The sequence below is a fragment of the Amblyomma maculatum genome, chromosome 1 (genome assembly GCF_055883805.1).
Source record: "Amblyomma maculatum isolate TAMU_Amacu chromosome 1, ASM5588380v1, whole genome shotgun sequence".
In the NCBI taxonomy this organism is placed as follows: Eukaryota; Metazoa; Arthropoda; class Arachnida; order Ixodida; family Ixodidae; genus Amblyomma; species Amblyomma maculatum.
Genome location: NC_139344.1, coordinates 87,129,085 through 87,153,888, shown reverse-complemented (window position 1 = coordinate 87,153,888; position 24,804 = coordinate 87,129,085). Strand labels below are relative to the sequence as shown.

The 24,804-nt window shown below is 48.7% G+C and overlaps 1 long non-coding RNA gene across 2 annotated transcripts in view; it reads left to right on the top strand.

Annotated features, from left to right (window-relative positions):
* The window catches only part of LOC146203090 (uncharacterized), a 63,876-nt gene that overhangs the window by 20,638 nt on the left and 18,434 nt on the right, over window positions 1-24,804 (top strand). For both annotated transcript variants that reach the window (XR_014702334.1, XR_014702333.1), the window contains 2 exons: window positions 4,264-4,335; window positions 4,529-4,653. This is a non-coding gene — a long non-coding RNA (uncharacterized LOC146203090). The remainder of the gene's footprint in view (window positions 1-4,263; window positions 4,336-4,528; window positions 4,654-24,804) is intronic.

Sequence of the window (24,804 nt, the reverse complement as noted above, 5' to 3'; positions counted from 1 at the left end):
TGGGATAGAAAAACTTCAGTTCCCACCCCCAATTTTGGCGCTTGTCTTTCTTCCTATTATTTCTTTCTTGCGCTTTTACCGGCCTCTATTCTGTTCACGTTCAGCAGAATTTATTGCGACCACATGTTGCTGTTTTCCCGACTGCGGCCTCTCGTTCTCCCGGTTCCCTCCTTTTGGGGTCTTTCTTAGTTAGCTGACCCTCGGTTTGCTGTGGACGATCCCTGCCATCCACCCTCCTTTTCTCCTCCTCCTCCCTTTCTTTCCGCTCTCGCGCCCCCCCCCCCCCCCCCCCCCCTCCCTCCCTTCCTAAAACGACGACACGCCCGCTTTGGTTCTTTCCAACTCCACAGGACTCGTTCAGGCATCCGACCGTATCAGCTTTCGCATAGGTTCCCGGCCTGCGCACCCTTCTTTAACTTGCTTTCGGACTCTCCTGCATTTTTCAAACGATGTCCATATTAACGAGACAAAAATACATGGGCCGAATAGGCTGTGGGCATTCATCCCCTGTCTATTGTTCAGAGAGCGAGTTTCTATATTAACGAGGCTAAATATATTGAAAAATTTTCGCCCCCAGAAAAACTGTCCATAATTCGGGTCCTCCATATTAACGGATGTCATATTAACGGGGCACAAATTTTCCATAATAGCCACTCATGAAACGACTTGTGAAGACTAAATCCCCAACGAAGCAAACAAAAGAGGAAAAGACAGCAAAACACTAATTAATCATAAAACTCGGCCAACGCCGAATAAACCTTCACAAAATTTCGAAGAGGAATGCTGTTTATCTTATGAGGTCCCGACCGGCCACTCTTGGGCGTTTGTTTATAATTCTGTGATCCCGTGGCGTATTGCAAGAATTGGCGAAATTGCTTCTTCGAACACCACGCTTACATTAAAAAATTGCAAGGGTCGGAACTGCTAGGAAAGAGGGTTAAACGGGAACCACTTTGCTGTCGCGAACATCAGCTCGCCCGTCAAATTTCGCCGGAGCAAAATGTCCAACTCCCTACCGCCTAAAAAAAAAAAAAAAAAAAAAAAAAAAAATATATATATATATATAAATACATGTACGCCCGAACTGAATACTGGCTGCCATTTCGCCAACAATTTTGAGACGAGCTTTTTTGGGGTATTTACTTGTTTTCCTTTGAAGACTGAACTAATAAATTGCACGGTGGTGTCTCCGAAGCTGCTTCGCCGCATGCACCGTACGTGAATCTAGAGAAACCATTTCCCCGTTAGTGTCGTATAGTTACAGCCCATAAACGTAAAATAAAGACAAGAACAACAGAAAGGAGGCGAGCAAGCAGCCCGGAGGGACCGCGCTCCCTACTGTGCACGCGCTCCTCCCTTCGCCATCCGTGGCGAAGTGGCGTATGTGTGCCAGCTCCGCTTTCAGAGACTAGATCGCGCTTTCCAATACTTGCAAAAGAAAAAGAAAAAAAAAAAGATTAAATGACCGCGCCGGTAAGTGGAAAGGAGGGTTGTGCTATGGGCCTCTGAAAAGATGCCAAAGAAAGAACCTAATGTGAGGGAAGAAGCCTGTTCTCTTTTCGGCAGTGTACGAACTTAATTGACATACAAGAAAATATATATAAAGAAATACCATGTTGACAAAAGTAATAACAAATGTCGCACACCAAAAACAGAAGAGAACTGCGCTTCCCAGAGCGTATAGAAGGTTTGAGACATCGACTTAGTACTGCATTCCTCAGTGCTAGCATGTAATTGGTTTCATTCACGTATATCTAAATTGATTTAAAAAAAAAAAAACAACTGTCTGAAAAAATTATTCCGACATTTGGCCACAAAAATTTTCATCCGATTGATTTGTCCGTCTCGAGTAGACGGGAGCACAAAAGAGACACGCTCAGTTTGACACCAAAATGTCGAGCCGGAAACCATCTCAACACTTTCTGGCTCATAAAAACATATAGGAGAACGCTTTTTTTTTTCTGCGCCTGAATAAGAGATTTCAGGAGAAACCTGATATTATGAAGTTAAGAATCCCTTACTCTCCTCCTTCCTCCTGCATTGCTTGATTTCACTAGAATTTGAGAAAGAATCAAAGGGCCTTAGCGGTGCAAAAACGTTTTGCTTTTCACTGGGCTTTACTGTATGCAAGCTCCATATTTTTTTGTCTCTTCTATCTCGGCAAATGGTTAACATGCGCAGGCTTCTTTCCTGTATACCAGCTGCATCTTATAAGCGGTGCCGTCCGTTTCATCCTCTAGCATGTTTTACCGCTATATTGGTGATATAAGGAACACTAGCACCTTCATCCGATTGCAGTTTTTCGGGGCCACCTGTTAGAAGGAACAAGCAGCACAAGACCAAAGAGAGGTTATTCTGGAGATTATAAGAATATAAATTTACAGGACCGGAATATAGAACGATGACGTACCATTCGTAAGGGAGGACTTCGATAAAATGCTCAGATGGTATTGGGCCGGTTTTCCTTTTTTTTTTTTTTTTTTTATCTGTGAGTATCACGTCCTCTAACAATTTCGCTGCACCATTTTCTGTAAATTTTCCGTGTAATGTACAGCGGGGTCCTTTATCGAATGTAAGGCAGCAGCCATGACGTCAGCGCCTGGAAACGGGCATGCACACGACCAACAGTTCTGCTTCGCGCCGTCTACGCAAAAGACAATTTGCTTCGCTTTTTAGTTTGCTTGTTTGTTTGCGGCATCCGACAGAAGCACCGCGGGTCAGAATGAGTTATGTGCTTTGCGCGCTCCTGGGTGTTTGAGCCGGCGGCAAGCATCATCACAAACAAGTCAGAGGAAACGGGGGTGGCGGGCGGGGGGCATGGGGAGTTCGTGCAGTAAAAGAAAAAAATATCTCCTTCCAAGAAGACCAGAGGGAAGCGTCCTCGGGCTGTGGACATTACGGTGGAATGCCGAAAGCTGGGCAGGGGCTGCGGCATCCGGTCGTCCGAACGGGGGGTAACCAAACACCGAGAGTCGGCGGGCACACCGCGGCAGTACGCTCGAGCTCCGCGTCAAAAGGGGCGCTCTTCGAAGAAATCCGCGGCAACAGCAAAAAGCCTGGACCTTACAATTTCGACCTCACACAATGATGACCTCACTCAACCCCAAACTCATGCGTGAGGTTGAGGTCCAATTTCGTGACCTCACTCAAAACATTTCGTGCTGCCGCCGACCTCACCTCAACCTCACCTCACTCCGTGAGGTTGAGGTCATTTTGAGGTCGAGGTCGACCTCATGAGGTCGAAACCTCATGAGGTTGCCCACCTCTGCTGACAGCTATATATGTATATATATATTACCTACCAGTCTCCTGCACTAAACGTCACGAGCACACATCGGCCTACGCCCAAGGCCAGGGGATAAAAATTCCGAGAGCACTGCAGAATCGGCAAAGGAAAAACGCGAAAGCTTGAGCATTGCTACTGCACACGGTACATCGCGCACCCCTCGTCGAACACTACCAGCGTTCCGTTGAACGCATCGAAGTTCGCCGACGTTCTATAATTGGTTACAGGAAAGGAAAGACGCAGAATCTGTCACTCAAGGAATACCCCTACTATTATCCTCACGATAGACAAGGATAATTATGATCTGGTTTCATCCCGATCCCGGGCGTGGCGCTGTTGGTTAAAGCGCTCTGCTGGAAATCCGACGAAGGAAGGTTCGACTACCGGTAGAGACAGGATTTTTATTTTTCTGAAGGCGTGATCAGGATGGGGGATTGACAAGTGGAATACCGCGGCATTCCGCGGAATCTCGCGAATAAGTGGTACACGTCTCGCTCGCTGCTAACACACGCACGGACACTCTGGTGAGTCATGAGCCTTAATATTTCAGTGGATCCCTGCCCACTGCAGCCTCGATGGAAATGAGCTGGCAGATGCTGAAGCAAAGCATGCCCACTGCAGTGGCCTCCAAACAGTTGTACCTTTTTCAGGGGCGGATATCACGTGTCTTTTCCGGATTGTATTGGGTGAGACGGCTGCTTATAGGCCCAGCCAGACACCCGAAATTTCCGTCTCAGAAGACTAGAGATATCGGACACTGTCTATTTTCTGTTCCGCGTGGAATTCCGCACCATCATGCATGTATGATCCATAGACTGCATTTAAATGTGGCTTTCACGCGTAAATAATTGCATTTAATTAGACAGGCGGACTCCCCGAAATGTTCAACTTCAGGCATTACGGAGATCGTGGATCATATATTAATGGTGTTCCCAGTGTATGCGCGCGAAAGACTAATACTATCTGCTTCCCTGCAGCGTTTGTACAGCCGGCCACTCTCGGTGGATTTACTATTGGGCGCTTGGCTGGACAAGTGGAAAGCTTTGAAGGTAACGTGGCCTTTTGGCCGTTTATTGAGCAACACGGGACTGGATTCGCTCTTGTGAGACAAACTTACTATCCCTGTGTTTATAGATATTCTCATCACATCATCACCTCCTCTTTCTTCTCCTTTTGTCCTTACCTGGTGTAGAGTAGGAGGTCAGATGCTCAATTTTCCGACCGATCTTTCTACCTTTCCAGTGGATAAACACATCTGTCACCTTGCATCAAAGACAAGACCAGCCACGGTTCCACGGCCGGAAAGCAACAAGGTGCACGCTTGGATATAACACACTTCTTTCTCAAAGTCAACGGTGTTACGAAAGGTAAGCGCTCACACTTGTCATTGTTGATTATAACAGTACTGCTATTGGCGTGACGGCGAAGCACTGAAACACTGGCAGTTAAACGCGGAACACTGGGGGCGGTATCAGACAACATGTAAATGGAGGGCGGCATATATTTCCGATGGACCTGCCACTTTTATATCATTTCAACGTAACTAGGGATTGCATAACAATTTGTGAGAATGTGCCTGAACGTTTGTAGAGGTAATTACTTTAAAGTACGTACAGTTACTTGTTCGTGTAATTTTTTTTTTATGATTTGGTTTTTCCGAACCACGCAGATGCTGCGTTTCGATGGAGGCGAAACGGAGTGGCGTCCGTGTGCTGTGCGATGTCAGTGCACGTTAAAGAACCCCAGATTGTCGAAGTTTCCGTAATCCTGCACTACTGCGTCTCTCATAGCCTTAGTTGCTTTGGGGCGTTAAACCCACAAACCAAACCAAACCAAACCAAACTAAATCACCCTTTTTTTTTTAAACCCCGGTTACATCCTAGAGAAAATAAAGCATTATCGCAAGATTTAATTCTACGCTCGGTGTAAGCTAAATCCTGTATTCTGCTATTTCTGGATTTTAAAATTTTATGAAAGTCCTCAATTTAACATTTTCCGAAAATAATTTTGCGATAATGAAATATGACATTACCTATTGAGCCGACAGCTGCGGGAATTCCACGACTGGGATTTATTTGGTTGTCTCAGTTCGCTCCTTGGAGAGTCACATGAACGTAACTGATTTATTTATGCAGGAGTGTAATTCTTAGCAGGTGTTTAATAGTAAGAAGTAATAAATTTTGCTTTAAATGTTGCTTTAACTTGCCCTCCTGCTTGGTGCTTCTGGCTACGCGCGTGGGAGGCTACGCGCAGGGCAGAGGCCTTAGCTCATCACTACGAAGGGAAACCCGGAGTGTACTATGTGGACGCGTCCGGCCCGCACCAAGGCGGGTGGTACGCGGCGGCAGTGATCCACGAGTCCAAAACGTCAAACGGGCTCATATTCAAAGCCCGAAGCGTAACACAGGCAGAGGAGGTCGCCATCGCGTTAGCAGCAACACACTCTCATTCCAAAACAATCATAACGGACTCGCGAGGGGCGTGTAGGAACTTTCAACAGGGCTGGGTCCCGTACCTGGCCTACCGGCTACTAAAAAACAGCTCGGACCTGGCCTACCGACTACTGCAAAACAGCTCGTATGTGGAAAGTCCATCCTGCCGCTTCATAGTCTGGGCTCCGGCCCATTCTGGGCTAGGAGGAAACGAGGCAGCAGATGCCGCCGCCCGCGCGCTTTCTAACCGGGCAACCTCGTCTCCTTCCTCCTCAGAAGACTTCACACCAGCCTACACTTTCAGAGAAATTACGCAGCTGTACCAAGACAGACACAATATTTAAAGGGTTAACAAGAGCGGAGGAACGCGTATTTCTTCACCTCCTTACGAATACCACGATGTGCCCGGCGTCACATGACCGAAGCGTGGCCTTGGCAGAGCATCCGCCTCTTTTTCGGGAGGTGCCAGGTTCGATCCCTGGTGCCGCCGGGTACCCACCGGCTTTTCAATAGGTACAAGCTTTCCCCCGGCCTGGTCTCGGCTCTTTGGGGTGAAATATTTGGGGAAGGGGTCATAGGTCCCAAATAGTTGCTCCGATGTGGCAGCGATAAGTTCCGCCATCGCACAACAATAAGTCCGCCTTGTGCGGCAAAAGCCCATTATGTGGCCCTTTTTTTTTAGGACTCCTGCAGCTGAGGCTCAAAGGGAGCACTTCAGGTGAGGCTCAAAGGAAGTACCTTTGCAAGACAAACTGAACCACCTTTGCAGGTTGCGAGGTTCGAAACTGGGTTTGGGCCCACTGCGGAGGAGGGGCGCGCAGCGGGGTTTACGGAGCTTCTCCCAAACGCACACCCCTAGAAAAGCCGAGCGCCAGGCCGGGGGACGCTTGTACCCATTTTTACCGGTGGGTATCCGGCGGTGGGTTTCGAACTAACCACCTCCCGCAGCCGAGACGGGCGCTCTAACACTTTGACAGTGCCTTCTCCGGGGAGTGCCCGCACTGCGGGGAAATGTCCTCGGACCTTTCCCACATGGTGTGGGCGTGCCCCTCCAACCCTGCCTTTGCACCTAACCAAAACATCACCCGGGAGGACTGGGAGGCGACGCTACTCGCCTGCTTTGACCTGAAAGCCCAAAAGGCCTTGGTCAAACGAGCAATGGCGGCAGCGGAAGCCACTGGGGTCCCGTACTAGGGACTCCACCTAGTGTTTGTGAGGGGAAGGGCACTAAGCCTGACCCCAGAGCAACCTTCATGTAACTCTATATTTTATTAAACGTTTTCCCCACCACCACCGTGGGATGCAGACTCTTTGAGAATTGGTTACGATTGTTTCGAAAGCAGTGAAGTGCTTTTAGCTGCTATTATCAGCCAAATTTATTATAAACTTACGGTTACATAAAATATATTGCAATTTGGTGTCTTACATATTAGAGCATTTTTTTAATAGTTTCTGCAGAGTGCGCTTAGCCATTCTTTCCATTTCAGAAATACCCTTTTCTAAAATTCTAAAGTTTTTGCACATGCACATGCAATAAGGTTTAGTTCTAAGAAATTAGTTGAAATTTCCTCTGAAAGATTTAGAAGTGCGCGTAAGAGCAAGAGTCCACCACTTCGGAAAAAAGTTTTTGTGCTTCGAAATTTGTTTGCTTTTTTCCTGATAAGCAGAATTGCAGACCCGTTATTCATATATACGATCACGACGCGACATCATTTTCGTTATAACTCAAAATGCTGATAATCCATCCTTTGCATGATGGCATCTGAAGCTCATAGAAAACGCCACAATTCGGATGTCTAGAAAACACACACTGAGAAGCTTCCGTGGTGCCATCTACTGGGGAACAGCAGTCAGCCATGGACTCTTACTGGGTGCGCCATGAATAGCCTAATCCAAAGAAAGGCTTTAATCAATGTTTGGATGCAAAAAGTGGTACAATTTATTCTGGCGCTAACTTCAAATCCATTTTTTTTTACTATCAGGTACACCCTGATCAAAACGCGAACTTCCACTTCAAACCAAAACACAGCAGTGACAAGGGGATATTCAGAGAGGTCTCATTAAGCCTAAGAAGCAGAAAACAAAAATACCTGTTATCCCAGTCAGCGATTGTGACATCGTGCTATACACTAATTCCAGACATTCTTGGGGACGGCAGAGAGCGGGCATATTCTGAAGTCTGGACGCCGTCTTCCATTGTTACGAATTTGAGGTATCTGTGCCAAAAGAGGAAAAGACGCAGGTTCCAATTCTACTCGCTTCAACAGTACGGGTGGCCTGCTTTTTGACATCTATATATATATATATATATATATATATATATATATATATATATATATATATATATATATATATATATATATATATTAACTTGCATGCTTTTTCGAGCTAACGCAAAACCTAGCAAAGATGCTCGCCAAGCGTCTCGCGACCACCCTAGTCAGAAAATTAAAGCACGCCAAAGAGACTTTTGACAGCCATTCGCGGACAGATTACCACAACAGGGCAACTCTTGACGCGCAAAGTTTTCTCGACGTGATGTGAGGAAAAGTGCCATGTACAACGTCCCCACGCGGCTAGACAAAGACACGAAGGGCTTGCTTGAGGACAGAAAGAAGAAACTACGCGCGACTGTTGAGACTGTCCTACTTTGCGGAAGACAAGGCCTCGCTCTCAGGGGTGACAAAGATATATAGGTCGTCTTACTCGTGAAGAACCGAAAAACGGCGGTAACTTTAGGGCGCTTCTGCGCTACAAAGCAAATGGAGGGGAGACTGTGTTGGCTAACCCAGTTTCCCTCCTGTTCCTCGTATACCATATATACAGACTCGATGGCTGCAGTTCGGGATCTCCAATTCTTCACTCTCCCCACTGACCTCCATGATGAACTCTCTGGAGCCCTCTACTCCCTGAGAACCGCCATAGTAACCATTAGATGTATACCTGGCCATGCTGGGATTACAGGTAATGAGTGGTACACCAGCTCACCCGAGATACCCGACACCGGGCGCTTGTTATCCCCTGGTCAAGTCCACCTTCCGCTGACGAAGCCCTCATCTACAAGAATAGAATCACGCAGCACTACTCTCGCGTACCTGAATCCCTGCAGGTACTTCCTTATCCCGACCCAAATCTCTCCATTGCTCACACCCACGTCCCCATGTCCTGCGGAAAATTCAGCAGAACACGCTCCTCTCTCCACCGCGATTATTCCTCTCCGAGCGCGCATCGACCCCTCTTATCCAAACTGCCCTCACCCATACGCCAACCTAGAACACTGTCTCTTCGAATGCCCCGTCATATTGCAATTCCCCTACCTCCCCATCCCCCACCCTTCTCCTGGCGTGCCTGGCTGAGGTCGACACAGCTGCCCGACCAAATAGTCCTGGTGCGACAGCCCGAATACTTACCAGGCGCTTAATTTGTCGCCAAATATTGTGTATCTCTCACAATTTCTTCGCCGCAATTGCTCGTCTCCGCGGTGTTTTCGGCGGTAGTGCGGAGAGCTCGGGGTAAGCAGTGTCGGTTACTCTCGACATTTTCGGTGGGCTTTGAGGCTTATTGCTCGTTTGCAACCTCCCTCCGCGAAGTTGCTGCCGCGAGTTTGAAACGAGAGACTCGGGGACCGCCGTGCGCTAACGTCAGCAACGCTGCGAAGGGTCGGAGACGAATAACACTGTGAAGGTGGAGCGCGGTTGGGAGAGCCTGGAAGGTAATAACAGGGGTCCCTGGGAAACTGGAATCACGGCGGCCCTTGGGAAACTGGAATCTCCTGACGGCTTGGTAAGCTTGGCGCGCCATAATCTGGCGGCGGGCAACGAGCGGCTGCTGCATAGTGCTGGGCCAGGGGGCGCTGCGCCGCTCTGTGCATCAGCGCCCTCCATGGAGACCCCGGCAAAGCCTCCACGCAGCGCGGCCGCGTCGTCTGCTCCCCGCTGCATTGAAAAGCATGATCGTCTGCTCCGCGCTGCATTCCAGCGCGTGTTTAGGCACGCGCACGCGGTTTTTTTTTATTATTATTCTAGAGGTTTGCCATCAGGCATAGTGAAAAGGAAGTGGGAGTAGGAGGAAGCTAGAAGAAGGAGTGTAAACAGGTCTTCCTTAAATAATCGCATAGGTTGCCCATAAACTGGTTGTTTAGCGTCCACTTCCTGTAGTCACAGCCAAGGTCCCACCGCAGGCCTACTTTCTGTATGTAGCACTGTCTCACGGATGCCGTAGATGGGCAGGTCCACAATAGATGCTTCACATCGCACAGTTCCGATGAAGCACTGCAATGCGGGCACTTTTCGGTCACTTGAAAGCATTCGTCACGCACCAATGACGCACAGAAGGGGTCAGAGCCGCTCCTGCCCGAATCCTGCGCACAGATACCTCTTCCTCCCGAGTGAGATTACCGGGGAGAAGGTACGAGCACGAGGAATTAGAGCGCGTGTTCGCTGGCGCAAAGATTCTTTCTAGGAAACATGAGACAGGAACGGATCTGGGCGAAGAGGAGAAGGTGGCGGCATGCCTGATGTATCAAGGTGTGTCATTTTGTCCACATGGATATTATGTCGATCGTGAGCATGGCCGCGAATCTAGTGTATACGCATATGACAGGGTTTTTTTTTTTTTTTTTTTTTTTTTTTTGCAGAGCTGATGAATGGATTCTGTAATTTTGAATGTGCGCCGAACAGCCTTAAGCTGCTTAAGGGCGGCTAGGGAGTCAGTGTAAATATGAACAGTACCAAATTTGGGCTCGAGGGGGAAGGAACTGATTGCGTTTTGTATCGCCTGAAGCTCCAATGCAAGGTGGGCGCATGTATCCACGCTATACGTTGCGCGAGAGTTAAGATGAGGATGGGAGGGACTGTAAACAGCGGTAACTCCCTGCAGAACTGTGGGTGATGCATCGGTGTTTATTATGCACCCTGGAGGCAAATGCGCGGCTGACATCGGCGACGAGGCAGTGGAGCATTTGCCTGTGAGTTGACAGTATGACCAAAGAAGAAGAGTGTGTAAGCGATGGAGCTGAAACGATATTTTCAGTGTTCTGATTGTCTCACGCTGGTCGATGAGTTCAGCCATAACCTCCTTTATAAAGGAGGTTATGGTTCAGCTAATGTATTACGTTGAGCGTACTCTTGCAGAACAGGTATGGGTGTAAGACGAAGTAAATGGGTTATGGCGCGCATAGCCTCACAAGTGATAGGTTCAAGGGAATTCCATTGATGACGGGTGAGGCGCTGAAATTGTGCCTGGTAGACTATACGCGGCTGAAGGAAGGAGCGCACGAGCTGACGAGCAGTATCAGAACGCGCTCCGCCTGAGCGCATAGCTATGCGACGAATCAGACCAAGATGTAGCGTGAGCCGATTTACGGGTAGCGTTTAGCCATAGTGTCCCAGTCCCCCGATGTATGAAGAAGAGGTCCTAGTACACGAACACTCCCACTTGATGCATTTGAGAATTATCTACCGTAAAAGTGATGGGGGCTGCTTTCCGTAAGCCAGATTTGTTTCCGACGCGAATGAAACATGATTTATTACACGATATCGACAGACCCAAAGCGGGGAGTTGAGATGTTAAAAGATCCAGCGTGTGTTGGAGCGCCGACTGTTGTACGGACGGATCTGGATGACAGGAACACAAGGTCACGTCGTCGCCATACGCAAGACAGCGTGTTTCTCTCCTTCTCCTGCCCGGTTGCAGAAGGTGACATGACGTGCTGAATTTCGTCTCTTACTATTTCTGCGACGTCGACTACCGGCTCCGCTTTCAGATCAGTAAACCTCTGCAGCTCCTTGCGGACAGTTTCTCAGGTGAGTTCGCGCAGAACGATCCTGTTAGTTACTGTCAGCGCCACCGCACTCGTAGGAGCGCTGTTGGATGGCCAGTCATACCGGCGGTACCTTTCTCGGAGGGCGCGTTGGATGGCTGATGCGTTCTTTGTTCACTCATGGCAGGGTCGGCACGGCAAAAAGAGACGAGCCATATCCTTCACGAATATTCTGAAATTTTTATTTGGCTTTTTGATGCGTGCTTCAAGCAAGCGCAGCGCCTTGTCTTGAAGATACGGGCTCACAAAGTTGTCTACTATCTACCGACGAAAGTTGCTCCATGTTGTATGCACGTGGAAAAAAATTCAATTGGGTTTTGCTGATTCTACTTGGCTTCAGCTTGTTTCAAGTGGTCCCAGCTGGTAATTAACTGACATTAACTGCTTACATTTGGCTTTCAGCTGCGAGTCAGTTGATTCTAGTTGGTGGTGAAGCGGAATGAACTGGTCACAGTTGGCTTGAGCTGGAAATCAGCTGGTTCCAGTTGGCATTCGATTGGGAGTCATCTGGTACCAGTTGGAGGTTGTTGTGAAATCAGTCACGTACTTTATTGTCCATAGTGCATGCAACGGAAGCTCTAGCATATCAATAACCGAGTAGTTAAAGTTATGTCTTTTTATTTATGCTGCCGTAAGCAACGTGACGTGATTAAAAGAGATAACATGGCGGCGCGTAGGACAAAGCGTGCATGGAGGGGCGAGTCGGTTCGATATTGTTGGGCGGGAACGTCACTTGCATTTGAAGAAGCTCGAGTTAGCGTTTATTCGCAAGCTACTTCTGTGAAGGCAGAATAGTTCATCACTTGTTTCCGCCAAAGGACGACAACACTTTGGATGTCGTCAGATGGAGAAGACGGTACCTGTCAGCAGAGCCCGAAGCTCATTTCACTGGATGGAATTGTGCAGTATTCAGGTATCTATCAACATTACTAGAACAAACTCAGTTTCACAGCTCCGACCAGATATGTGTCCCCGGTGGCCGTCGAGTGAACTAACGGCGCTGCAGTCGACTCTTGCTCCTTGCCGGGCTTTCCTGCTTCTCTTCTAGCGTGCCCCGGTTGGTCCATACCGTGATGTCGTCCGCATACATGGCATGCTGTATGTCTTCGATTTCTTCCAGTCTTTTGGCCAAGCCAATCATGGCTAGGTTAAAGAGCACGGGCGAGATCACCGACCCCTGTAGGGTTCCCTTGTGGGGGGTGCTGAAAGGCTGACTTCTCACCTCCCCCAGCCCTATGGTGGCTGTTCTGCCTGCTAGAAAGGCTCTTACATAGTTGTGAGTTCTTTCCCCGCAGTTTATATTTTGGAGTCCCTCCATTATGGCCGGGTGGCTGACGTTGTCAAAGGCCCCTTTGATGTCTAGGGCCATGACCACGTTTTCCCCTGTTTTTGGGATGTTGGTTAGGATGTCCTCCTTGAGTTGTAGGAGAACGTCCTGCGTAGAATACGTAAGGGCAAGAGGCCTAGCGTGTTCAACAGACAAGTCGGAGCTACTCAGGGTGGCGAAGAAACCTACGAAGGCGAACCTGGAAATCAAGCTCGAAGGCCAAAACATACCAGAAAAAAAACGTCATAAGGATATTAGGCATGTGGCTGCTGTGGAAAACCAGTTTCATTCCCCTTCGCCGCGACCGACCACCACCACCCCAACGAGCTTCATGGCAGCGCCGGCTGGGAGAGGAGGTAAATACCTCCCCTTGGGGGAAGGAGACCAGCGATGTGTGCGCCACCAAGACGTCTACGCGGGTTCCCGCGAGAAGACGAGAGGAGATTCTGGATCCAGCCGGCTACGAGAGCGGTCGTCTCCCGCCGCCGCCTCTCCCGGCAAATGCTGGGGGATAGCGGGCACGGAGTACGCTGCGCACACGGGAGGACCCGTTGTGCACGACCGCCCATCTTCTGGTTCCCAACGGCGAAGCGACCGGTAAATACCGCACACTCTCGCCGCCTCCCGCGGCAAACGCCGTGGTATGGCTAAGTGTGACGGGCGGGAGCCGGCGAAGCGCACAGCGGAGCGATGAAAGCTATAGATGGCGCTACTTGCAGCAGGTGTGCAGCCGTCGCGGCGGTTGGAGGGGGCGGCACAGGGCACCAGGCAGGCGTGTCGCGTGAATTTTGCGCCGCGTTTGAATTTTTATTCTGGTGCGATGCCAACATGACGAAATGTTTGCAGATCGGAGATGAAAAGATGCATTGTTTTCTCCATCAGTGCGCGCAAATGGAGTTTAGCGACGCAATTTAGGAAAAGCAAGCTTTAATAGAACGCCTATCAGAATATTAACTCTACGCGTTTAGTTTTCACTAAAAGCTTGATAGCACAAGTGAACATGGACAACGAACACGGACAATTCGGAACTCTGACTGGGAGCTTTGGAGTTCGGATGCAGCCGCGGCAAATATAATGAGTGGCCACAGAAAAAAAAAGGGGGGGACGTACTAGCAAATTAAGTTCTCAGCGCGCTACGACACCCTAAGAAGCAGACAAACCTAAAACAGACAGGACGACGAACAGAGCGCTGTCTGTTCGTCGGGCTGCATGCGCCAGCAACATGCCGTTTATGGAATCACGTTACTTGGAAGTTGTAGCTCATAAATAATAGGTGCACTTATGGATGATCTGGCGCATCTCATATCATGCACTAAATATTTTCCATCACTGCTTTTGCTGGACAAATCCACAAGACCAAAGGAAACACTTCATTACCATATAAGGTAAAGAAATCATTTGCACAAAATGTCCACAATTAAGAGCATAAATGACGTTTATTTTATTAATACAATATACAAATGCAGACGTCAGAGCGACCGAACAACGAATGGCTCTGCTTTGAATTCACTTTGTTTATAACTTCGAATGTTTCTGGCGGTCATTTTAAAGATCAGTGTCCTTTATTCAACGAGTAAAAAAAAAAAAATGAATCCATAGTTAGCACCACAAACTGGAAACATTTTGCAATAACCTCTTTATGATGAACATCGCGCATCCCACTTGGTGGAGTTTGTTAGACTGTTGAGAAACTGCGCGAAATTATGCACACTGAAAGCATAAAACGTTTTCGTTTTTTTTTTACAAAAAATGTGAATGCGTCCCCTACTAACGCCGGCCAGCATAGTTCTATATGCTACAGCCAGGAACAAACGTTTGGGGGCGGCCGGATTTGTGGGAAAAATTTATTTTTTCGTTGCCTTGCAAGTTTGTATTCTGATATTTTTTTTTCTCTGAATGGAGTGTGCATGTCCCCTCGGACTCCACAAATTTCTTTCTTTATAATTGCCCGACCACACACACACACGCACACACACACACAAAGAATTACACGAGCCAGCATCCCTCAAACTTTTGTTCCTGGCTGTAAAATAAGCCTCACCTACCAAATTGTTGCGTGCTCAGCGAACCTAATTGCATTCAGCTGCTGCTCTGGTGACTTTGAGGCCAGAATCACAATTATGGCAAGAAATTGTGCTGCTAAACTTCTGTGTCACGCATATCCTGCCATGTAAAAGATAAGCTGGCTATCCCTTGTTTCACCCACATTATTGTGGCCTGAACTGAGCCACAGCTGAATAAGAGAGCCAGCATCACATTAATGCTCCCAGCATATGTCCTGAAATATAAACATGTCCAGCGTATTAAAATATTTTCAGCTGTTGATCAGCAAGGCATCGTAACAATTAAGTTTGGCTTGAATATTCTTGTTTCTGTAGACGGGCAAGGTTATAGAAACTGGGGCAGATGATAGTTGCGAGCAATTTCGCAGGTCCTTGGTGAAGATTTGTCTCGGGTATTCTACACCGAAAAAGTTGTCCTGTATGCCATGCGTTCGCAAACGAGACACAATTAGTCGTCAGCTCCTTGTCAGCACGTTTGATATTTCGCAATCCCAGTTCGCGTTAAGCTACATATTTAGGTGGTCTGAAAAGGGGGTTTCGGCTTTGCGCGCTTTGTACCCGCTTCTGCGCCCAGGTACAAAACATGTTCGCGCTTTTGCGCCACGAGTGCGCACAGCGTTATCTACTGCATAACACAGGATCAGCACAAAATCACTCACTTCGCATCTCAAAAGGATCACTGTGGTGCATGTGCGACTACCAGCTTCGAATCGTTCGCGGTCCACGCGCAAAAAAAGCACACTCCACGCGTCCCAGACCTCGCCCGCACCCGCGCTGCTGCGCTCAATCGCGGGGCAGCGGCTGGTTCCCCATGCACACCAGAGCGCTGCAGCGCCCCTTGCGGCGCCTGGAAATTTCATCGCGGATCGCGCCTCCCTCTCGCAAGGCGCGGATACGTCGCCCGTCACACTGCCCCCTTCTAGCCACCATAGTATGGCTTCGTCCGAAGAATGCGGCGCGCACGGGAGATCCCGGCCGCCATATTCACGGCGCGTGCAAATGTCCGCCGCCGAAGTCGCACCCCCATTCCCCAGCCGGTGAGTCAAAAGCCCTTCTTACGTAGCCTTGCCCTTCCAAGGAAAACCTTGTTGATGTATAGCTAGCCGGCATGCTCTGTATTATTTGCAAGTGCAATAAATAGCATTCGAGTATTAACGCTGTGTCTTCCCCCTCCTTTGTCCCCTTTGTTCCCCCCCCCGCGGGTCGCTAGCGAGGACGCAGCACCTGCGGAGTAGGAGCGGGGCGGAAGACCGGTCCCCCTCTCAAACCCCACAATGGCGCCTCAACGTGGTTCTCTCGTGCAGAAGCACTTGAGCTACTTACCCCTCCCTAGGGACAAAGGACGATAGTCAGTTCGCGGCGTGGAGTGCCTGCCCGGACTTCTAACATTAGGCCTGACCCGACATCGCTATGCTAGCAAGGCTAATATGCTTTCTTGACGGCGAGGTGGGAGGAGTTGCAGCGAGAACAAATGGTCGTGCGTGTATTTGTGTGTGTGTGTGTGTGTGTGTGTGTGTGTGTGTGTGTGTGTGTGTGTGTGTGTGTGTGTGTGTGTGTGTGTGTGTGTGTGTGTGTGTGTGTGTGTGTGTGTGTGTGTGTGTGTGTGTGTGTGTGTGTGTGTGTGTGTGTGTGTGTGTGTGTGTGTGTGTGTGTGTGTGTGTGTGTGTGTGTGTGTGTGTGTGTGTGTGTGTGTGTGTGTGGAGCATTTTTATTTGTGACTGTGGGTGTGCGTGTGTGTTTATGTGTGTGCCGACTACCGACACCTTTGAGAGGTACAGCCACGAGGTCCGTACTTGGAGCACGAGACCGAGCAGTCCACGGAGAACAGCACGCCGGAAGCGAGTGAGTGCCTCAGCCGGGACGGTGGCCCTACTTTTCTTGTATATAGCTGTAAATATTTCCTCTTCTGTCTGTTTGGCTCTGGGAGCCAGGTGCCGCAATCGGCTGACTGGTATTGCAGCCGTGATTGCCGGAAAGCACCGGGGCGCTCCGACACCGCTGTACGCGGTGGGCGCCGTTCGCTCAGAAGTTGCCTTTGGATGGCAGCGAGCGAGTAGGGTCACCCTGGGTTCCTTGGCGGAGATGCACATCCTCGCGGCGCTGCATTCTAGCTATTGTCCTTAGCGCTAGAGCGAATAGGCTTAAGGCTCTTTTTGGGAGCTGCCTGTCGCACGTCGGAGGACAGTCTAACCGTGGCATACAGCATGCGCAAATGCGTTTTGCTTGTTTTATATTGACCTCGCTGTAGCCGAACATCTCGCTGAATTAGAGAAAGCTAACTTCGTTCAAATGAACTTGGTATTTTTGGGCTGAGAAGGAGAATCGGAAATTTTGTGGAACCAGATGATTATGCCGGCAAACGAACCGCGGATGCCCGTGTTTCGTTCGGATTAACGGAACGCAGTGCGGTACCGGATAAAATTGTTTGGCACTCGCATTGGCCCGCATTTTACCAAATGGTCATTTTGCTCAATTTATTCAACCTTTTTGGAGATCCGGAGGGTTGTGCAGATATCAAGTGAAGTCGCCTGGACCTGCTGCCATTGTTTACGTTCCTGCCTGCTGCCCTGCGGCCGTGAATCACCGAAGCTCGGAGTCTCACGGAACCAGTCCGGCTTGACGGGAGAGGAGGCCAACCCCTACCTGCCAACAAAGGCGCGCCAGCGGGAACAACACCCTCCCGTCACGCTGGCTTCTGGGACCTGCCGATGGACAGCGGGGGCCCCTTCACCTTGCTGCTCGTCGGATGACACTAACGTTTGGATCGCCCTGCTAAGCCTGGGTTTACCTCGCGGATGGCGTCCAAGGAGCAGCTCTCTACAACCATAGGTGAACATTTAAGGAGGGAGGGATGTGGAAAACCAGTTTCCTTCCCCTTCGCCGCGACCGACCACCACCACCCCAACGAGCTTCATGGCAGCGCCGGCTGGGAGAGGAGGTAAATACCTCCCCTTGGGGGAAGGAGACCAGCGATGTGTGCGCCACCAAGACGTCTACGCGGGTTCCCGCGAGAAGACGAGAGGAGATTCTGGATCCAGCCGGCTACGAGAGCGGTCGTCTCCCGCCGCCGCCTCTCCCGGCAAATGCCGGGGGATAGCGGGCACGGAGTACGCTGCGCACACGGGAGGACCCGTTGTGCACGACCGCCCATCTTCTGGTTCCCAACGGCGAAGCGACCGGTAAATACCGCACACTCTCGCCGCCTCCCGCGGCAAACGCAGTGGTATGGCTTCGTCCGAAGAATGCGGCGCGCACGGGAGATCCCGGCCGCCATATTCACGGCGCGTGCAAATGTCCGCCGCCAAAGTCGCACCCCCATTCCCCAGCCGGTGAGTCAAAAGCCCTTCTTACGTAGCCTTGCCCTTCCAAGGAAAACCTTGTTGATGTATAGCTAGCCGGCATGCTCTGTATTATTTGCAAGTGCAATAAATAGCATTCGAGTATTAACGCTGTGTCTTCCCCCTCCTTTGTCCCCTTTGTTCCCCCCCCCCCCCCCCCGCGGGTCGCTAGCGAGGACGCAGCACCTGCGGAGTAGGAGCGGGGCGGAAGACCGGTCCCCCTCTCAAACCCCACACTGCAGAGTAGCGGAAAGTGCAGCCACACGATCAGCCTACTGCAAAAATCAACCGAACAAGTCAGCAGAATGATTAAAAGAGTCTCCAATAGAAGGCATGGCATGAAGGAAGACGACACCCTTAAACTAGTCAGAAGCCTGGTAGTCAGCAGGGTGACATACTCCCTTCCCTACCACCCGGCAATCAAGAAAGAAAAAGAACAGGCCGAAGCTCTGATAAGGAAAGCCTACAAAACGGCCCTAAACCTACCAAGAAACACCACAAACAACAAGCTACTAGAACTGGGAGTTCACAACACCTTTGAGGAGCTGCCGACGGCCCAACTGGAAGCACAGCTAGAAAGGCTAGAACTCACGGAAACAGGCAGAAGACTACTGAGAAGACTAGGCTACCAGGCGGAAAACACGCCAGACCCAAACGAAAACATTCCAGACGAAATCCGGCGAACCCTCAGAATTCGCCCGATACCACGAAATATGGATCCCAACCTACACGCGACCAGAAGACAGGCAAGAGCAGAATACGTGGAGAACCACCTAGCTAAAAAGGCATATACAATATATACAGACGCAGGGCTATACCCGAGAGACAGATACAGCACCAACACGAGGATAGCAGCAGCGGTGGTTGACTGCTCAGGCAACACGATCAGCTGCGCATCCGCGAGAGGAAGATCGGTAGTAGACGGAGAGGAGATCGCTGTGGCACTCGCAGCGGCCGAGGGCTATCGAAGAAACGAATCACAGGTTATAATAACAGACTCCAAGACAGCCTGCAGAAGGTTCCAACAAGGAAGGATCTGCAGGGAGGCCCTACGCATTCTCCTCGGCGCAGGAGCCTCGGGCTATAAAGCAACACAAGTAGTTTTCTGGGCACCGGCGCACACCAACATAGAGGGCAACATGAGGGCAGACAGCCTGGTTCGCGAAATCACGCACCGAGCCTTGCTGACAGAAGACCTCGTGGACCCCGTGATGGTGGACCCGACGTACGCAGATATTTTAAATCACTACAGAGGCAGCAGGTTAAAATACCCTCCGCCCCACAAGCGACTCACACAAGAAGAAGCGACCAGCTGGAGAAGACTGCAGACTGGCACCTTCCACAACTTATACATTCTAAACAAAATGTTTCCCACACAGTATAGAGATAGCTGCCCCTGGTGCGGAGACAGTCCGACCCTATACCACGTCACATGGGAATGTAAACACAACTACACTTTCCACAAACAAACTAACCCGAGTGCGGAGCAATGGGAGGGCCTGCTAACCAGCTGCGAGCTCACCGCCCAAAGGGCATTGGTGCAGCACGCATGCGAGGTAGCCAGGACCAGTGGAGCCCTGGAATGAGGGAACCACCCGTGCTAAGGAGTCTCCGACGGTGGCGAAGAAGAGGCTGCAGGAAGACTCGACTAACCAAAAGACCTCAATAAAGTTTTTTCATTCATTCATTCCTTGCCGGGCGCGTCGTCTGCTACACGCGGCGCAGAAGCATAGAGCGGCCGGCACACACGTAGCTTTTGCGTGCTGCTGTTGCACTGTACGTGGCTGCAGTATAATTATAACTGCATTACGACAGCTTTGGCTTCGAAGCGACGCATTACCTTGGAGAGCGCGTTTGTGTTATGCGAAATTCACTTGTTAATGCTGTGAAAAAAGTGTGAGCGCCATCGGCTTGCTCGCCAGAACCAACTTTCTAGTAACTTGTCTGCTCTTCGGTTTCATTTCTTTTCATTGCGTGATATCGTGACGCGCAAGTCATTTCGTATTAATTATGACGTAGCTGTTCATTGCGCAGCGTTCAGCGTGGTGTCATTCAATTTTTCGCTTCTTATTTAGCATCCACCTTCTTTTCCAGTTTCCGTCCAATTTGTGACAGGGATTCAAGCCGCCGACATGTGGGCCGCCAATTCTGTGCGGTTCACTCTAAACGTAGGGTGTGCATTGAGAAGATGCTGCGTCTTACCTCTTCAATCAAAAGAAATAGACCTACGCTTTGCGAACTACGTGCCAGCCTCTAGATCTCTAAAATTGACGGAATGAAGAAACGGCGTTAAAGGCGCTATCGCGTCCTCTCTTAAGACGAAACTTAATCGTTCTGCTATATTTTCTTTTTATCATCAGACCTCTTCATGCTGGCCTGCATGCTTTGCACCAGTGACAACGAAGCCTATTGAAACGATTGCTTAGAAGTCCGTCATTGGTTCGTGTCACTGCATGATAGACGTCCTCGAGAATAAAAGGAGGGCACAAGCTCTGCAAAAAACTTCGAAGTTTCGAAAAAACTTACTTCGAAGTGAACAATCCCTGATCTGCATTTAGAAAAGTAATTATATTCAAGTACTTTTGTGATATTTCGTGTAGCAAGGCTCTTTATTTTTTTGCTGGCACATATTTCGAACGTAAAAGGCATAAATACTGAAGAGAAAGTACCATATAATAATCGCGCTGCCCTGTGTGTTTTGATAGCAATGCCGGAAGAGAACTTCCAAGATTCCAAGAGCCTATCAGTGTACATAGCGCAAATAACACAGCTGACCCGCACAAACGGATTTTGATTTGGATCATTTTAAGTTGGTCACAGTGCCAGAAATTCGAAGGAAATTTGAGTATTTTCGCGATGAGGAAATAGACGAGCCATGAGGGCGAGGAAATTTGCTTGTTGAGAAGACTTTTGTCATTGTGTGGTTAATTGTCACGGCAATGCTGTTGCGCATAAAGTTCTCATATCGTGTGAATTGTGCGTTAATTACGTAGAAGCTCTTCTGAAGCATGTCAATGAAGCGAACTTGTGCACGGGGCTTCCAACTCAGAGCTAATGCGAATAGGGGAGACATCATAAGAACTGCAGAGACATTCGACAAGCAAGATGATCACAAAAATTAAAATATCTTCAGAATAACTGAGCATCCTGTGTATAGAAAACGCATGCTGCGGGCTGCGGCAGCTGACAAGAAAAAGGAAACTGAGAATGAATTAATAAAGCCTTTATTTGATTTAATGGATGACTCCGCTGTTTGGGTTATTAATGAGTTAGGAGGGATGTGAGTGTATACCTTCTCGTTTCTTCACGGTTCGTTGTTAAAAGATACGCATCTAAAAAGCTCGGAAGAGAATCTATATCAGCATTCACCAGCTAGACCTTCCAGACTTGCAACAGCTGGTACGTCAAGCTCCTGCCAGGACTGAGGTATGATGTCGAATAGCTTCGTATAGTGCATTTTATTGCGAAAGCAATACTACTACAGCCAAAGTGAGACCTCGGGTGGCCGCAGCTACGCCGTAAAGAGGCATAGCTATGGTCTTCTCATAAAAAATCAACCTACCATGACATTTGAATTCACGTTTCCCCTATGCTACGGGCAGGAGCTGCCAACTCGGGTTGCTCCTTTCATATGGGAGGATGATATAAGAATCAGCATGCCAGAACCATTTGCATTCTCGTTACCCCTACGACACGCAGGTACGTCCATACGGCTTGGATGAAGCGTGACTTTATATGTGGGCTGGTAGCTTACACTCTCGCGTCATACCCTTAAAGGACGAGCTTATGTGTCCCCGATAATGTAGCACCTTACACATTAGAGCATGATAGGAGAATACTGTAGCAGGCAAAAGAAGCTTCCGTCGTTGCTTTCGCAATTCAACTAGGGTTAACCAAAACGTAACCACAACTAATTTTTTTTTTTTTTTTTTGGTGGAATGGGCAAGCGCAAAAGCGTATAAGCTTCTGAATTAGCTCATGATATGCTACCAACCAAGCATATGAGCTTCTTAATTCACGCATTGAAGTGCATTCGCTGCAAATATGGTTTTTGATGTTTAAGCAATACAAAATCGCATGCAAAAAAAAAAATGGTCAGGGGTAGATTAGGAACGCTAACCCTCCTTTCCCACAAGACACAAAAGAGGATTACGCTGCCCACTCAAATATTTCCCAAAAGAAGCATAATGTTCTACTCTGCATTGCTTGTAACCTTGCAAAGTTTGTCTAAGTTGATGAAGTCAAGTTCTGGTTGTTTGCTTCATTAGCATTCGACATTAGTGTTGTTGACAGCAGGACATCAGGGGAAACAGCCAGAAGACGAAGGACGGAATACCCCAGGAGATCGTGCGCTAAACCGATTCCCCCGGTCCACACGGGAAAGGGAGGGAATTAGGGCGCAGAGTAGGGGAAGAATGGGAAGGCGCCTCTCCCTCACAGATGGCTGCAGCAGGGCTCCACATCTCTCCCCCCCCCCCCTTCCCCCCCCCCCCCCCCGCTTCCTCAACGTCCGAGCCGGGCTTCAGCAGCAGCCTAAGGATATGTGCGAGGCACGGTCGGCATCCAGTGATGCCTTGTCCTCCGGTTCTGGCGGGATGCCTGCTCACGCATACAGGAGAGCAGCGCTTCAGGCGCAGCGACCAGCTCTGCTCAGCGGGTCCGTCAGGCAGCACGAAGGCAGCAGCCTTATAATAACTCAATTCAGGATCCACCTTTCACTATTGAAGGAATTGAGGCTGCAAAAGATTCGATGGATTTACCGTCTTCCGCTGGCATGTGATCTTATCTCTCTTCGCTTTGTCGTTGCCTCGTTTAAAGCTCACCCCTCCTTCTTTGGCTCTCTTTTCAATTCTCTGTTTTTGGGTCACTTCTCTCAGACGTGCAAGATAGGCAGAGTTATATTTATTCCTAAAACAAATAGAGAGTTTGTACCGGCCGATATGTATTAATTCTTCATTTGGTAAAGTACTCGAGCATTTGCTTTATGGTCGCCTGCACTACTTTTTATTGAAAAATAACTTACTTCACAGGAATCAGTATGGTTTCACTCACGGCCGGAATTCTGTCCAGGCCATTTATCAATTGCGAGAATTATTACATGATTGCAAACAACAGAAACACCCTGCGTTTTTAATTTCTCTGGACTTTAAAGGTACATATGATAGTGCTAGGCGCTCTTTAATATTACGTGTTCTAAGGCAGCATCGATGTCCAGAAAATATATATTCCCTTTTAACATGACCGGCATTTAACATATCAATTCCCTTCTTGTTCTATTTCGGTTACTTCCTATCTTGGTAGTCCACAAGGCTAACCTCTTTCCCTCTTACTTTGGAACATTGTCATTTACGATCTCCTAAATATATCTGCCCCATCCGCATTCAGGCATATGCCGACAACACTATTATTCTTATACCTGGTAGGACAACTTGCGAATTATCTACGAGGACTTTCAGCGCCCTAACTTTAGTCCACCAGTGGTGCACCGAAAATCGTGGTCACTTAAACGCACAAAAATGTTATGTTTTATTTCATAATGGAGTTCCAGCATTACATAAGCGTAAGCCTACCTTCCGTCTTGGATCTCACAGCCTTAAATGCGAAACGAATACCACATTATTAAGCGTTATTTTTTATTCGTACCGTACCTTCATTCCCCATGTTAATCACTTGCAAACTAAAACACTGACCTCTACCATTAAGCTCCTTAATTGGTTTCATTTACACGTTCGCGTTTCACCTTCTCATTTGCGCCAAATTTATCATCAAGTCATTCTTCCCTCGATTACATATGCTGTACTTTTTTATCACTGTCCTCTTTCTCGATTAAGAGATCGCGTTCTATCACTGCAACGAATACCACACCTAGCTCTTACTGGCGCCTATGCAACCACGCGTACGGATGCTCTTCATGTCCTTGCAAATGCTCTGCCATTGCCTATTCTTCTATACCAGTTACGTGCTGAGTTCAGCTTTTTACACTCCGGCAACCTATAGTATATGGTTGCATTAAATATGACCCTTCGGAAACACAGCCTTTGTTCAATCCCTACGTCTGGACTGATCACACCCCACTGAAGTTTAAATTTCATTTTTATTCAACTCACCTATCAGGAAGTCATGTTCTTCTCAACGCGCACTGCTTATCTAATTAATAGGTCGTTCACACATCACTCCGCAGGCGCCGCTTTTGCTCAGCTCAACTCAGCCAAAATAAATTATTTGTCAATTGCCTTTCTTTGCAGCCGCCTTCCAGTGGGTACGAAGCGGGACTTGTAACCTTCCATTGTAGTGTTGATTATATCCTTAAAACCCTCCCTATTCATTTGTATACATATTCTCTGTCTCTGCTTTCTGTAATTTCTTCGGTTATTTCGTTTAACACTACAGTTATTGCCATTAAATAGAACCTGTCGCCCTACATTTGTGTTCATTAATCTCAGTACGTCGAGATTGATGAACACAAATCCCATATAAGGTCCATAAAATCTGGGGTACCACAAGGTAGCATTCTGGGTCCGGTCCTTTTTTTATTTT